Genomic DNA, 15,000 nt, shown 5'->3' on the forward strand with positions numbered 1-15,000 from the left:
TATCGGCGGCGTGAGAGCTGAGGTCGCAGGGACTTTGTCGGAGACGGATGTCCGAGGCCCTGGTACTCCGACTTTTGGTAAGCTAATTGACACGACCCGCTGTCTCGGACACGGTTCTTGACGGGGGTGTTCAAAAGTATGTCACAGAGAGAGTGTCACCTGTCCCATTACATGAAGACCAACTACTCAAAGTGTCCGACTTTGTGGAACTCCGGCCCGGATCCGGCCGTCAAATTCAACCTCATTCCGGTAGTGCCTTTTCCGCTCCGAGGCCTCCTCCGGGGCCGTCCGACGCCCGGTTCCACGGCGGGACCCCCGACACCGACTCGAGGTGGTACCCCTTTTTGCCGGCCGAGGTGCGCCGCCGCCGGCGTGAGGACGCCGCTCCCCGGTGTGAAAAACGGCCGCCGGAGGAATTTTGAAAGTTGAAAATTTGGCAAAGTGTCGACGGAAGTGCCAACCGCGCCGGCGGGGAGGCGCCCGTCGCCTCGCCCGGGATGGCGGCACCGGCGCCGGGTCGCCGCGCCTGCCAGCGGCCGCTAGTCTCCCCGGACGCCCGGGGGATTTCCCTTCCGCTCCCAGCGGCCGCAGTTCTCCTTCTGGTCCGCCTGGCGGCTGCCTCCGCCGGCTGCCAATCATCTCTCCCCGGCCGCCCGGGGGATTTCCCTTCTGCGCGCCTGTCAGCTCCTGCCAATCATCTCTCCCCGGCCGCCAAGGGGGATTTCCCTTCTGCGCGCCTGGCAGCTCCTGCCAATCATCTCTCCCCGGCCGCCCGGGGGATCTCGTTAAGGTCCGTGTTTCGTGGGGTTTTATTTCAAAGTTTGTCTTTTTTTTCCCCAAAGTGTCTAAGAGCCGATCGGCTCAGCGGGGGGCGCCCGTCGCCTCGCCCGGGATGGCGGCACCGGCGCCGGGTCGCCGTGCCTGCCAGCGGCCGCTCGGGGGATTTCCCTTCTGCGCGCCTGTCAGCTCCTGCCAATCATCTCTCCCCGGCCGCCCGGGGGATCTCTTATGGTCCGTGTTTTATGGGGGTTTTTTTTTTGTGCGTTTGACCTTTTTTTCCCCCAAAGCGTCTAAGTGCCGATCGGCTCGGCGGGAGGCGCCCGCCTGAAAACTGCGGCTTGCCACGCGACCTGAAGAGGCTTGTCACGCAACCCGGGGGGGCGGTGCCCTCGCTCTGCCTCCCCCCCGCGGGGATCCGCCGTCGGCGGCCTGTCAGCAGAGTTCACTGGGACTTTGTCAGAGTCGGGTGTCCGATCCCCTGGTACTCTGACTTTTGGTAAGCTAATTGACAGGACTCGCTGTCTCGGACACGGTTCTTGACGGGGGTGTTCAAAAGTAGGTCACAGAGAGAGTGTCACCTGTCCCATTACATGAAGACCAACCACTCAAAGTGTCCGACTTTGTGGAACTCCGGCCCGGATCCGGCCGTCAAATTCAACCTCATTCCGGTAGTGCCTTTTCCGCTCCGAGGCCTCCTCCGGGGCCGTCCGACGCCCGGTTCCACGGCGGGACCCCCGACACCGACTCGAGGAGGTACCCCTTTTTGCCGGCCGAGGTGCGCCGCCGCCGGCGTGAGGACGCCGCTCCCCGGTGTGAAAAACGGCCGCCGGAGGAATTTTGAAAGTTGAAAATTTGGCAAAGTGTCGACGGAAGTGCCAACCGCGCCGGCGGGGAGGCGCCCGTCGCCTCGCCCGGGATGGCGGCACCGGCGCCGGGTCGCCGCGCCTGCCGCGGCCGCTAGTCTCCCCGGACGCCCGGGGGATTTCCCTTCCGCTCCCAGCGGCCGCAGTTCTCCTTCCGGTCCGCCTGGCGGCTGCCTCCGCCGGCTGCCAATCATCTCTCCGGATTTCCCTTCTGCGCGCCTGTCAGCTCCTGCAAATCCTCTCTCCCCGGCCGCTCGGGGAGGCGGGATCTCGCCCTCTGGTAGACGCTAGCAGCCTGCCACCTGCTAGGGACTCGGCCTCTGGCATTACCCAGGCTCCGGCAGCCCTGGGTCGGCCTGGCTTTTCCCAGCCGCCTGGGACGATCTCTCCCTCTGTCCTGGAACCCTGGGCCGGCCTGCCGCCTCAGGCTTAGCCCCCTGGGTCGCCTGGAAGTGGCGCCGCCTTGTGGACGAGCCGGGGAGAGCCGCTCTCCGTTGCCATCCGGTGGATTTTTAGCAAATTGCAGCTTTCCATAGCAAATTGCAGCCTTCCACCTGCTAGGGACTTAGCCTCCGGCATGTACCCAGGCTCGGGTAGCCCTGGGTAGGCCTGGCTTTCCCAGCCGCCTGGGACAATCTCTCCCTCTCTCCTGGAACCCTGGGCCAGCCTGCCGCCTCAGGCTTAGCCCCCTGGGTCGCCTGGAAGTGGTGCCCTCTTGGTAGACACTTAGCAGAATGCAGCCTGCCACCTGCTAGGGACTTAGCCTCTGGCTTTACCCAGGCTCGGGTAGCCCTGGGTCGGCCTGGCTTTCCCAGCCGCCTGGGACAATCTCTCCCTCTCTCCTGGAACCCTGGGCCGGCCTGCCGCCTCAGGCTTAGCCCCCTGGGTCGCCTGGAAGTGGCGCCGCCTTGTGGACGAGCCGGGGAGAGCCGCTCTCCGTTGCCATCCGGTGGATTTTTAGCAAATTGCAGCTTTCCATAGCAAATTGCAGCCTTCCACCTGCTAGGGACTTAGCCTCCGGCATGTACCCAGGCTCGGGTAGCCCTGGGTAGGCCTGGCTTTCCCAGCCGCCTGGGACAAATCTCTCCCTCTCTCCTGGAACCCTGGGCCAGCCTGCCGCCTCAGGCTTAGCCCCCTGGGTCGCCTGGAAGTGGTGCCCTCTTGGTAGACACTTAGCAGAATGCAGCCTGCCACCTGCTAGGGACTTAGCCTCTGGCTTTACCCAGGCTCGGGTAGCCCTGGGTCGGCCTGGCTTTCCCAGCCGCCTGGGACAATCTCTCCCTCTCTCCTGGAACCCTGGGCCGGCCTGCCGCCTCAGGCTTAGCCCCCTGGGTCGCCTGGAAGTGGCGCCGCCTTGTGGACGAGCCGGGGAGAGCCGCTCTCCGTTGCCATCCGGTGGATTTTTAGCAAATTGCAGCTTTCCATAGCAAATTGCAGCCTTCCACCTGCTAGGGACTTAGCCTCCGGCATGTACCCAGGCTCTGGTAGCCCTGGGTAGGCCTGGCTTTCCCAGCCGCCTGGGACAAATCTCTCCCTCTCTCCTGGAACCCTGGGCCAGCCTGCCGCCTCAGGCTTAGCCCCCTGGGTTGCCTGGAAGTGGTGCCCTCTTGGTAGACACTTAGCAGAATGCAGCCTGCCACCTGCTAGGGACTTAGCCTCTGGCTTTACCCAGGCTCGGGTAGCCCTGGGTCGGCCTGGCTCTTTTCCCAGCCGCCTGGGACAATCTCTCCCTCTCTCCTGGAACCCTGGGCCGGCCTGCCGCCTCAGGCTTAGCCCCCTGGGTCGCCTGGAAGTGGCGCCGCCTTGTGGACGAGCCGGGGAGAGCCGCTCTCCGTTGCCATCCGGTGGATTTTTAGCAAATTGCAGCTTTCCATAGCAAATTGCAGCCTTCCACCTGCTAGGGACTTAGCCTCCGGCATGTACCCAGGCTCGGGTGGCCCTGGGTAGGCCTGGCTTTCCCAGCCGCCTGGGTCAATCTCTCCCTCTCTCCTGGAACCCTGGGCCAGCCTGCCGCCTCAGGCTTAGCCCCCTGGGTCTCCTGGAAGTGTCGCCCTCTGGTAGACACTTAGCAGAATTCAGCCTGCCGCCTGCTAGGGACTCAGCCTCCGGCATGTACCCAGGCTCGGGTAGCCCTGGCTTTCCCAGCCGCCTGGGACAATCTCTCCCTCTCTCCTGGAACCCTGGGCCAGCCTGCCGCCTCAGGCTTAGCCCCCTGGGTCGCCTGGAAGTGGTGCCCTCTCGGTAGACACTTGGCAGCATGCAGCCTGCCACCTGCTAGGGACTTAGCCTCTGGCTTTACCCAGGCTCGGGTAGCCCTGGGTCGGCCTGGCTTTCCCAGCCGCCTGGGACGATCTCTCCCTCTCTCTCCTGGAACCCTGGGCCGGCCTGCCGCCTCAGGCTTAGCCCCCTGGGTCGCCTGGAAGTGGCGCCGCCTTGTGGACGAGCCGGGGAGAGCGGCTCTCCGTTGCCATCCGGTGGATTTTTAGCAGAATGCAGCCTGCAACCCGAGTGCTGGCGCCGCCTTGTGGACGAGCCGGGGACTGCGGCTCTCCGTTGCCATCCGGTGGATTTTTAGCAGATTGCAGCCTTCCACCTGCTAGGGACTTAGCCTCCGGCATGTGCCCAGGCTCGGGTAGCCCTGGGTAGGCCTGGCTTTCCCAGCCGCCTGGGACGATCTCTCCCTCTTCTCCTGGAACCCTGGGCCAGCCTGCCGCCTCAGGCTTAGCCCCCTGGGTTGCCTGGAAGTGGTGCCCTCTCGGTAGACACTTAGCAGAACGCAGCCTGCCGCCTGCTAGGGACTTATCCTCTGGCTTTACCCAGGCTGGGGTGGCCCTGGGTCGGCCTGGCTTTTTTCCCAGCCGCCTGGGACAATCTCTCCCTCTCTCCATGAACCCTGGGCCGGCCTGCCGCCTCAGACTTCCCCTTCCGCTCCGAGCGGCCGCAGTTCTCGTTCTGGTCCGCCTGGCAGCTACCTCCGCCGGCTGCCAATCATCTCTCTCTCTCTCTCCCCCCGGCCGCCCGGGGGAACTTCCCTTCTGCGCGCGCCTGGCAGCTACCTCCGCCTGCCAATCATCTCTCCCCCGGCCCTCCCGGGGGACCTCCCTTCTGCGCCGGCCGGCCGGCCGGCCGGCTGCAGTTCTCACTGGTCCGTGTTGTATGGGGTTTATTAAAATGTCGGTCTTTTTCCCCCAAAGTGTCTAAAAGTGCCGATCGGCTCGGCGGGAGGCGCCCGTCGCCTCCCCCGGGATGGCGGCACCGGCGCCCTCTCGCCGTACCTGCCAGCGGCCGCTCGTCTCCCCTGGCCCGCGCCGGGGGATTTCCCTTCTGCTCGGAGCGGCCGCAGTTCTCCTTCTGGTCCGCCTGGCGGCTGCCTCCGCCTGCTGCCAATCATCTCTCCCCGGCCGCACAGGGGGACTTCCCTTCTGCGCGCCTGGCAGCTCCTGCCAATCATCTCTCCCCGGCCGCCCGGGGGATCTCACCGAGGTCCGTGTTTCGTGGGGTTTTATTTCAAAGTTTGCCTTTTTTTTTTTTTATTTTTTTCCCCAAAGTGTCCAAGAGCCGATCGGCTCAGCGGGGGGCGCCCGTCGCCTCGCCCGGGATGGCGGCACCGGCGCCCTCTCGCCGTACCTGCCAGCGGCCGCTCGTCTCCCCTGGCCCGCCCGGGGGATTTCCCTTCTGCTCGGAGCGGCCGCAGTTCTCATTCTAGCGCGCAGGGCAGCTCCTGCCAATCATCTCTCCCTTCCGCGACCAGCCGGAAGCGGTTCTCATTGGTCCGTGTTTCGTTGGTTATTTATTTTTCAAAGTTTGACTTTTTCTTTTTTTTTTCCCCAAAAGTGTCTAAAAGTGCCGATTGGCTCGGCGGGAAGCGCCCGCCTGAAAACCGAGGCTTGCCACGCGACCTAAAGAGGCTTGTCTCGCAACTCGGGGGGGCGGTGCCCTCGCTCTGCCTCCCCCCCGCAGGGATCCGCCGTCGGCGGCCTGTCAGCAGAGTTCACTGGGACTTTGTCAGAGTCGGGTGTCCGATGCCCTGGTACTCTGACTTTTGGTAAGCTAATTGACAGCACACGCTGTCTCGGACACGGTTCTTGACGGGGGTGTTCAAAAGTAGGTCACAGAGAGAGTGTCACCTGTCCCATTACATGAAGACCAACCACTCAAAGTGTCCGACTTTGTGGAACTCCGGCCCGGATCCGGCCGTCAAATTCAACCTCATTCCGGTAGTGCCTTTTCGGCTCCGAGGCCTCCTCCGGGGCCGTCCGACGCCCGGTTCCACGGCGGGACCCCCGACACCGACTCGAGGTGGTACCCCTTCGTGCCGGCCGAGGCGCGCCGCCGCCGGCGTGAGGGCGCCGCTCCCCGGAGTGAAACACGGCCGCCGGAGGAATTTTGAAAGTTGAAAATTTGACTAAGTGTCGACGGAAGTGCCATATGCGCCGGGCGGGAGGCGCCCGTCGCCTCGCCCGGGATGGCGGCGCCGGCGCCGGCTCGCCGCGCCTGCCAGAGGCCGCTCGTCTCCCCGGAGGCCCGGGGGATTTCCCTTCTGCTCGGAGCGGCCGCAGTTCTCCTTCTGGTCCGCCTGGCAGCTACCTCCGCCGGCTGCCAATCATCTCTCTCCCCGGCCCGGGGGGGACGACTCTCCCTTCTGCGCGTGCGCGCCTGTCAGCTCCTGCAAATCGTCTCTCCCGCCGCCCGCCGAGGGTGACTTCCCTTCTGCGCGTGCGCGCCTGTCAGCTCCTGCCAATCATCTCTCCTCTCTCCCCGCGGCCGCCCGGGGACTTTCCCTTCTGCGCGCGCGCGTGCGCGCCTGTCAGCTCCTGCAAATCGTCTCTCCCCCCGGCCGCCAAGGGGGATTTCCCTTCTGCGTGCGCGCCTGTCAGCTCCTGCAAATCCTCTCTCCCCGGCCGCTCGGGGAGGCGGGATCTCGCCCTCTGGTAGACGCTAGCAGCCTGCCACCTGCTAGGGACTCGGCCTCCGGCATTACCCAGGCAACGGCAGCCCTGGGTCGGCCTGGCTTTTTCCCAGCCGCCCGGGACGATCTCTCCCTCTCTCCTGGAACCCTGGGCCGGCCTGCCGCCCTCAGGCTTAGCCCCCTGGGTCGCCCGGAAGTGGCGCCGCCTTGTGGACGAGCCGGGGAGAGCGGCTCTACGTTGCCATCCGGTGGATTTTTAGCAAATTGCAGCTTTCCATAGCAAATTGCAGCTTTCCATAGCAAATTGCAGCTTTCCACCTGCTAGGGACTTATCCTCTGGCTTTACCCAGGCTGGGGTGGCCCTGGGTCGGCCTGGCTTTTTTTCCCAGCCGCCTGGGACGATCTCTCCCTCTCTCCTGGAACCCCGGGCCGGCCTGCCGCCCTCAGGCTTAGCCCCCTGGGTCTCCTGGAAGTGTCTCCCTCTGGAAGTCACTTAGCAGAACGCAGCCTGCCGCCTGCTAGGGACTTAGCCTCTGGCTTTACCCAGGCTAGGGTAGCCCTGGGTCGGCCTGGCTTTTTTCCCAGCCGCCCGGGACGATCTCTCCCTCTCTCCTGGAACCCTGGGCCGGCCTGCCGCCCTCAGGCTTAGCCCCCTGGGTCGCCTGGAAGTGGCGCCGCCTTGTGGACGAGCCGGGGAGAGCGGCTCTACGTTGCCATCCGGTGGATTTTTAACAGAATGCAGCCTGCAACCCGAGTGCTGGCGCCGCCTTGTGGACGAGCCGGGGACCGCGGCTCTCCGTTGCCATCCGGTGGATTTTTAGCAGATTGCAGCCTTCCACCTGCTAGGGACTTAGCCTCCGGCATGTATCCAGGCTCGGGTAGCCCTGGGTAGGCCTGGCTTTCCCAGCCGCCTGGGACAATCTCTCCCTCTCTCCTGGAGCCCATGGCCGGCCTGCCGCCCTCAGGCTTAGCCCCCTGGGTTTCCTGGAAGCGTCTACCTCTGGTAGACACTTAGCAGAATGCAGCCTTCCACCTGCTAGGGACTTAGCCTCCGGCATCTACCCAGGCTCGGGTAGCCCTGGGTAGGCCTGGCTTTCCCAGCCGCCTGGGACGATCTCTCCCTCTCTCCTGGAACCCTGGGCCGGCCTGCCGCCTCAGGCTTAGCCCCCTGGGTCGCCTGGAAGTGGCGCCGCCTTGTGGACAAGCGGGGGAGAGCGGCTCTCCGTTGCCATCCGGTGGATTTTTAGCAGAATGCAGCCTGCAACCCGAGTGCTGGCGCCGCCTTGTGGACGAGCCGGGGACTGCGGCTCTCCGTTGCCATCCGGTGGATTTTTAGCAGAATGCAGCCTTCCACCTGCTAGGGACTTAGCCTCCGGCATGTATCCAGGCTCGGGTAGCCCTGGGTAGGCCTGGCTTTCCCAGCCGCCTGGGACAATCTCTCCCTCTCTCCTGGAGCCCATGGCCGGCCTGCCGCCCTCAGGCTTAGCCCCCTGGGTTTCCTGGAAGCGTCTACCTCTGGTAGACACTTAGCAGAATGCAGCCTTCCACCTGCTAGGGACTTAGCCTCCGGCATCTACCCAGGCTCGGGTAGCCCTGGGTAGGCCTGGCTTTCCCAGCCGCCTGGGACGATCTCTCCCTCTCTCCTGGAACCCTGGGCCGGCCTGCCACCTCAGGCTTAGCCCCCTGGGTCGCCTGGAAGTGGCGCCGCCTTGTGGACGAGCCGGGGAGAGCGGCTCTCCGTTGCCATCCGGTGGATTTTTAACAGAATGCAGCCTGCAACCCGAGTGCTGGCGCCGCCTTGTGGACGAGCCGGGGACCGCGGCTCTCCGTTGCCATCCGGTGGATTTTTAGCAGATTGCAGCCTTCCACCTGCTAGGGACTTAGCCTCTGGCATTACCCAGGCTCGGGTAGGCCTGGCTTTCCCAGCCGCCTGGGACAATCTCTCCCTCTCTCCTGGAACCCTGGGCCGGCCTGCCGCCTCAGGCTTAGCCCCCTGGGTTGCCTGGAAGTGGCGCCGCCTTGTGGACAAGCGGGGGAGAGCGGCTCTCCGTTGCCATCCGGTGGATTTTTAGCAGAATGCAGCCTGCAACCCGAGTGCTGGCGCCGCCTTGTGGACGAGCCGGGGACCGCGGCTCTCCGTTGCCATCCGGTGGATTTTTAGCAGATTGCAGCCTTCCACCTGCTAGGGACTTAGCCTCTGGCATTACCCAGGCTCGGGTAGGCCTGGCTGTCCCAGCCGCCTGGGACAATCTCTCCCTCTCTCCTGGAACCCTGGGCCGGCCTGCCACCTCAGGCTTAGCCCCCTGGGTTGCCTGGAAGTGGCGCCGCCTTGTGGACAAGCGGGGGAGAGCGGCTCTCCGTTGCCATCCGGTGGATTTTTAGCAGAATGCGGCCTGCAACCCGAGTGCTGGCGCCGCCTTGTGGACGAGCCGGGGACTGCGGCTCTCCGTTGCCATCCGGTGGATTTTTAGCAGATTGCAGCCTGCCAGCTGCTAGGGACTAAGTCTCTGGCGTTACCCAGGCTCGGGTAGCCCTGGCTTTCCCAGCCGCCTGGGACAATCTCTCCCTCCCTCCTGGAACCCATGGCCGGCCTGCCGCCCTCAGGCTTAGCCCCCTGGGTCTCCTGGAAGTGTCTCCCTCTGGAAGACACTTAGCAGAACGCAGCCTGCCACCTGCTAGGGACTTAGCCTCTGGCTTTACCCAGGCTTGGGTAGCCCTGGGTCGGCCTGGCTTTTTTTCCCAGCCGCCCGGGACGATCTCTCCCTCTCTCCTGGAACCCTGGGCCGGCCTGCCGCCCTCAGGCTTAGCCCCCTGGGTCGCCTGGAAGTGGCGCCGCCTTGTGGATGAGCCGGGGAGAGCGGCTCTCCGTTGCCATCCGGTGGATTTTTAGCAGAATGCGGCCCGCCTTGTGGACGAGCCGGGGACTGCGGCTCTCCGTTGCCATCCGGTGGATTTTTAGCAGATTGCAGCCTGCCAGCTGCTAGGGACTAAGTCTCTGGCGTTACCCAGGCTCGGGTAGCCCTGGCTTTCCCAGCCGCCTGGGACAATCTCTCCCTCCCTCCTGGAACCCATGGCCGGCCTGCCGCCCTCAGGCTTAGCCCCCTGGGTCTCCTGGAAGTGTCTCCCTCTGGAAGACACTTAGCAGAACGCAGCCTGCCACCTGCTAGGGACTTAGCCTCTGGCTTTACCCAGGCTTGGGTAGCCCTGGGTCGGCCTGGCTTTTTTTCCCAGCCGCCCGGGACGATCTCTCCCTCTCTCCTGGAACCCTGGGCCGGCCTGCCGCCCTCAGGCTTAGCCCCCTGGGTCGCCTGGAAGTGGCGCCGCCTTGTGGATGAGCCGGGGAGAGCGGCTCTACGTTGCCATCCGGTGGATTTTTAACAGAATGCAGCCTGCAACCCGAGTGCTGGCGCCGCCTTGTGGACGAGCCGGGGACTGCGGCTCTCCGTTGCCATCCGGTGGATTTTTAGCAGATTGCAGCCTGCCAGCTGCTAGGGACTAAGTCTCTGGCGTTACCCAGGCTCGGGTAGCCCTGGCTTTCCCAGCCGCCTGGGACAATCTCTCCCTCCCTCCTGGAACCCATGGCCGGCCTGCCGCCCTCAGGCTTAGCCCCCTGGGTCTCCTGGAAGTGTCTCCCTCTGGAAGACACTTAGCAGAACGCAGCCTGCCACCTGCTAGGGACTTAGCCTCTGGCTTTACCCAGGCTTGGGTAGCCCTGGGTCGGCCTGGCTTTTTTCCCAGCCGCCCGGGACGATCTCTCCCTCCCTCCTGGAACCCATGGCCAGCCTGCCGCCTCAGGCTTAGCCCCCTGGGACTCCTGGAAGTGTCGCCCTCTGGTAGACACTTAGCAGAACGCAGCCTTCCACCTGTTAGGGACTTAGCCTCCGGCATGTACCCAGGCTCGGGTAGCCCTGGGTAGGCCTGGCTCTCCCAGCCGCCTGGGACGGTCTCTCCCTCTCTCCTGGAACCCTGGGCCAGCCTGCCGCCTCAGGCTTAGCCCCCTGGGTTGCCTGGAAGTGGCGCCGCCTTGTGGACAAGCGGGGGAGAGCGGCTCTACGTTGCCATCCGGTGGATTTTTAACAGAATGCAGCCTGCAACCCGAGTGCTGGCGCCGCCTTGTGGACGAGCCGGGGACTGCGGCTCTCCGTTGCCATCCGGTGGATTTTTAGCAGATTGCAGCCTTCCACCTGCTAGGGACTTAGCCTCCGGCATGTACCCAGGCTCGGGTAGGCCTGGGTAGGCCTGGCTTTCCCAGCCGCCTGGGACGATCTCTCCCTCCCTCCTGGAACCCATGGCCAGCCTGCCGCCTCAGGCTTAGCCCCCTGGGTCTCCTGGAAGTGTCGCCCTCTGGTAGACACTTAGCAGAACGCAGCCTTCCACCTGTTAGGGACTTAGCCTCCGGCATGTACCCAGGCTCGGGTAGCCCTGGGTAGGCCTGGCTCTCCCAGCCGCCTGGGACGGTCTCTCCCTCTCTCCTGGAACCCTGGGCCAGCCTGCCGCCTCAGGCTTAGCCCCCTGGGTTGCCTGGAAGTGGCGCCGCCTTGTGGACAAGCGGGGGAGAGCGGCTCTACGTTGCCATCCGGTGGATTTTTAACAGAATGCAGCCTGCAACCCGAGTGCTGGCGCCGCCTTGTGGACGAGCCGGGGACTGCGGCTCTCCGTTGCCATCCGGTGGATTTTTAGCAGATTGCAGCCTGCCAGCTGCTAGGGACTAAGTCTCTGGCATTACCCAGGCTCGGGTAGCCCTGGCTTTCCCAGCCGCCTGGGACAATCTCTCCCTCCCTCCTGGAACCCATGGCCGGCCTGCCGCCCTCAGGCTTAGCCCCCTGGGTCTCCTGGAAGTGTCTCCCTCTGGAAGACACTTAGCAGAACGCAGCCTGCCACCTGCTAGGGACTTAGCCTCTGGCTTTACCCAGGCTTGGGTAGCCCTGGGTCGGCCTGGCTTTTTTCCCAGCCGCCCGGGACGATCTCTCCCTCCCTCCTGGAACCCATGGCCAGCCTGCCGCCTCAGGCTTAGCCCCCTGGGACTCCTGGAAGTGTCGCCCTCTGGTAGACACTTAGCAGAACGCAGCCTTCCACCTGTTAGGGACTTAGCCTCCGGCATGTACCCAGGCTCGGGTAGCCCTGGGTAGGCCTGGCTCTCCCAGCCGCCTGGGACGGTCTCTCCCTCTCTCCTGGAACCCTGGGCCAGCCTGCCGCCTCAGGCTTAGCCCCCTGGGTTGCCTGGAAGTGGCGCCGCCTTGTGGACAAGCGGGGGAGAGCGGCTCTACGTTGCCATCCGGTGGATTTTTAACAGAATGCAGCCTGCAACCCGAGTGCTGGCGCCGCCTTGTGGACGAGCCGGGGACTGCGGCTCTCCGTTGCCATCCGGTGGATTTTTAGCAGATTGCAGCCTTCCACCTGCTAGGGACTTAGCCTCCGGCATGTACCCAGGCTCGGGTAGGCCTGGGTAGGCCTGGCTTTCCCAGCCGCCTGGGACGATCTCTCCCTCCCTCCTGGAACCCATGGCCAGCCTGCCGCCTCAGGCTTAGCCCCCTGGGTCTCCTGGAAGTGTCGCCCTCTGGTAGACACTTAGCAGAACGCAGCCTTCCACCTGTTAGGGACTTAGCCTCCGGCATGTACCCAGGCTCGGGTAGCCCTGGGTAGGCCTGGCTCTCCCAGCCGCCTGGGACGGTCTCTCCCTCTCTCCTGGAACCCTGGGCCAGCCTGCCGCCTCAGGCTTAGCCCCCTGGGTTGCCTGGAAGTGGCGCCGCCTTGTGGACAAGCGGGGGAGAGCGGCTCTACGTTGCCATCCGGTGGATTTTTAACAGAATGCAGCCTGCAACCCGAGTGCTGGCGCCGCCTTGTGGACGAGCCGGGGACTGCGGCTCTCCGTTGCCATCCGGTGGATTTTTAGCAGATTGCAGCCTGCCAGCTGCTAGGGACTAAGTCTCTGGCATTACCCAGGCTCGGGTAGCCCTGGCTTTCCCAGCCGCCTGGGACAATCTCTCCCTCCCTCCTGGAACCCATGGCCGGCCTGCCGCCCTCAGGCTTAGCCCCCTGGGTCTCCTGGAAGTGTCTCCCTCTGGAAGACACTTAGCAGAACGCAGCCTGCCACCTGCTAGGGACTTAGCCTCTGGCTTTACCCAGGCTTGGGTAGCCCTGGGTCGGCCTGGCTTTTTTTCCCAGCCGCCCGGGACGATCTCTCCCTCTCTCCTGGAACCCTGGGCCGGCCTGCCGCCCTCAGGCTTAGCCCCCTGGGTCGCCTGGAAGTGGCGCCGCCTTGTGGATGAGCCGGGGAGAGCGGCTCTACGTTGCCATCCGGTGGATTTTTAACAGAATGCAGCCTGCAACCCGAGTGCTGGCGCCGCCTTGTGGACGAGCCGGGGACTGCGGCTCTCCGTTGCCATCCGGTGGATTTTTAGCAGATTGCAGCCTGCCAGCTGCTAGGGACTAAGTCTCTGGCGTTACCCAGGCTCGGGTAGCCCTGGCTTTCCCAGCCGCCTGGGACAATCTCTCCCTCCCTCCTGGAACCCATGGCCGGCCTGCCGCCCTCAGGCTTAGCCCCCTGGGTCTCCTGGAAGTGTCTCCCTCTGGAAGACACTTAGCAGAACGCAGCCTGCCACCTGCTAGGGACTTAGCCTCTGGCTTTGCCCAGGCTCGGGTAGCCCTGGGTCGGCCTGGCTTTTTTCCCAGCCGCCCGGGACGATCTCTCCCTCCCTCCTGGAACCCATGGCCAGCCTGCCGCCTCAGGCTTAGCCCCCTGGGTCTCCTGGAAGTGTCGCCCTCTGGTAGACACTTAGCAGAACGCAGCCTGCAACCTGCTAGGGACTTAGCCTCCGGCATGTACCCAGGCTCGGGTAGCCCTGGGTAGGCCTGGCTTTCCCAGCCGCCCGGGACGATCTCTCCCTCCCTCCTGGAACCCATGGCCAGCCTGCCGCCTCAGGCTTAGCCCCCTGGGTCTCCTGGAAGTGTCGCCCTCTGGTAGACACTTAGCAGAATGCAGCCTTCCACCTGCTAGGGACTTAGCCTCCGGCATGTACCCCGGCTCGGGTAGCCCTGGGTAGGCCTGGCTCTCCCAGCCGCCTGGGACGGTCTCTCCCTCTCTCCTGGAACCCTGGGCCAGCCTGCCGCCTCAGGCTTAGCCCCCTGGGTCTCCTGGAAGTGTCGCCCTCTGGTAGACACTTAGCAGAATGCAGCCTTCCACCTGCTAGGGACTTAGCCTCCGGCATGTACCCAGGCTCGGGTAGCCCTGGGTCGGCCTGGCTCTCCCAGCCGCCTGGGACGGTCTCTCCCTCTCTCCTGGAACCCTGGGCCAGCCTGCCGCCTCAGGCTTAGCCCCCTGGGTCTCCTGGAAGTGTCGCCCTCTGGTAGACACTTAGCAGAATGCAGCCTTCCACCTGTTAGGGACTTAGCCTCTGGCTTTACCCAGGCTTGGGTAGCCCCAGCCCGGCCTGGCGCTCGCCGCAGGAAGGCCTCCTCGGGGGCTCCGGTTTTTTGGGGGGTTTTTTGTCAAAGTGTCTACGGAAGTGGAAGTTCTCTCAGGGGGAAGCTCCCCTCGGACCCTGCCCAGGAGGGTGAGCCCCGGCCCGGCTTGCCTCCCCTAGGCCCGCCCGCTCCGGAACCCGGTTCTCCCTGCAGACCCCGCCTCGGGGCAACCCTCCAGCTCCCCATCTCCCGGCAGCCGGGGTCAAATACAGCACCACCTCTTCCTTCCGCTGGCCCTCAAGAGTCCTCACCGCTCCCCCAGGCAGGCTTCCACGGGAGGCCGATCGGACCCCGCCATTAAGCCCCCTGACAAACGGCCGTCCCTGGAAGTCTCTCCGGGCCCGACTATTAAGCCCCACCGCCGACCCTCCGGGCCCGACTATTAAGCCCCACCGCCGACCCTCCGGGGCCGACTATTAAGCCCACTGCCAGAGATAGCACTCATGGGAATCTCTCTGGGCCCGACTATTAAGTCCAACTGTGACTTATGCTTGGAAATGTGACTTATGCTTGGAAATGTGACTTATGCTTGGAAATGTGACTTATGCTTGGAAATGTGACTTATGCTTGGAAATGTGACTTATGCTGGCAAATGTGACTTATGCTGGCAAATGTGACTTATGCTGGCAAATGTGACTTATGCTGGCAAATGTGACTTATGCTGGCAAATGTGACTTATGCTGGCAAATGTGACTTATGCTGGCAAATGTGACTTATGCTGGCAAATGTGACTTATGCTGGCAAATGTGACTTATGCTGGCAAATGTGACTTATGCTGGCAAATGTGACTTATGCTGGCAAATGTGACTTATGCTGGCAAATGTGACTTATGCTGGCAAATGTGACTTATGCTGGCAAATGTGACTTATGCTGGCAAATGTGACTTATGCTGGCAAATGTGACTTATGCTGGCAAATGTGACTTATGCTGGCAAATGTGACTTATGCTGGCAAATGTGACTTATGCTGGCAAATGTGACTTATG

Source organism: Leptodactylus fuscus, unplaced genomic scaffold (assembly GCF_031893055.1).
Source record: "Leptodactylus fuscus isolate aLepFus1 unplaced genomic scaffold, aLepFus1.hap2 HAP2_SCAFFOLD_1062, whole genome shotgun sequence".
Classification (NCBI taxonomy): domain Eukaryota; kingdom Metazoa; phylum Chordata; class Amphibia; order Anura; family Leptodactylidae; genus Leptodactylus; species Leptodactylus fuscus.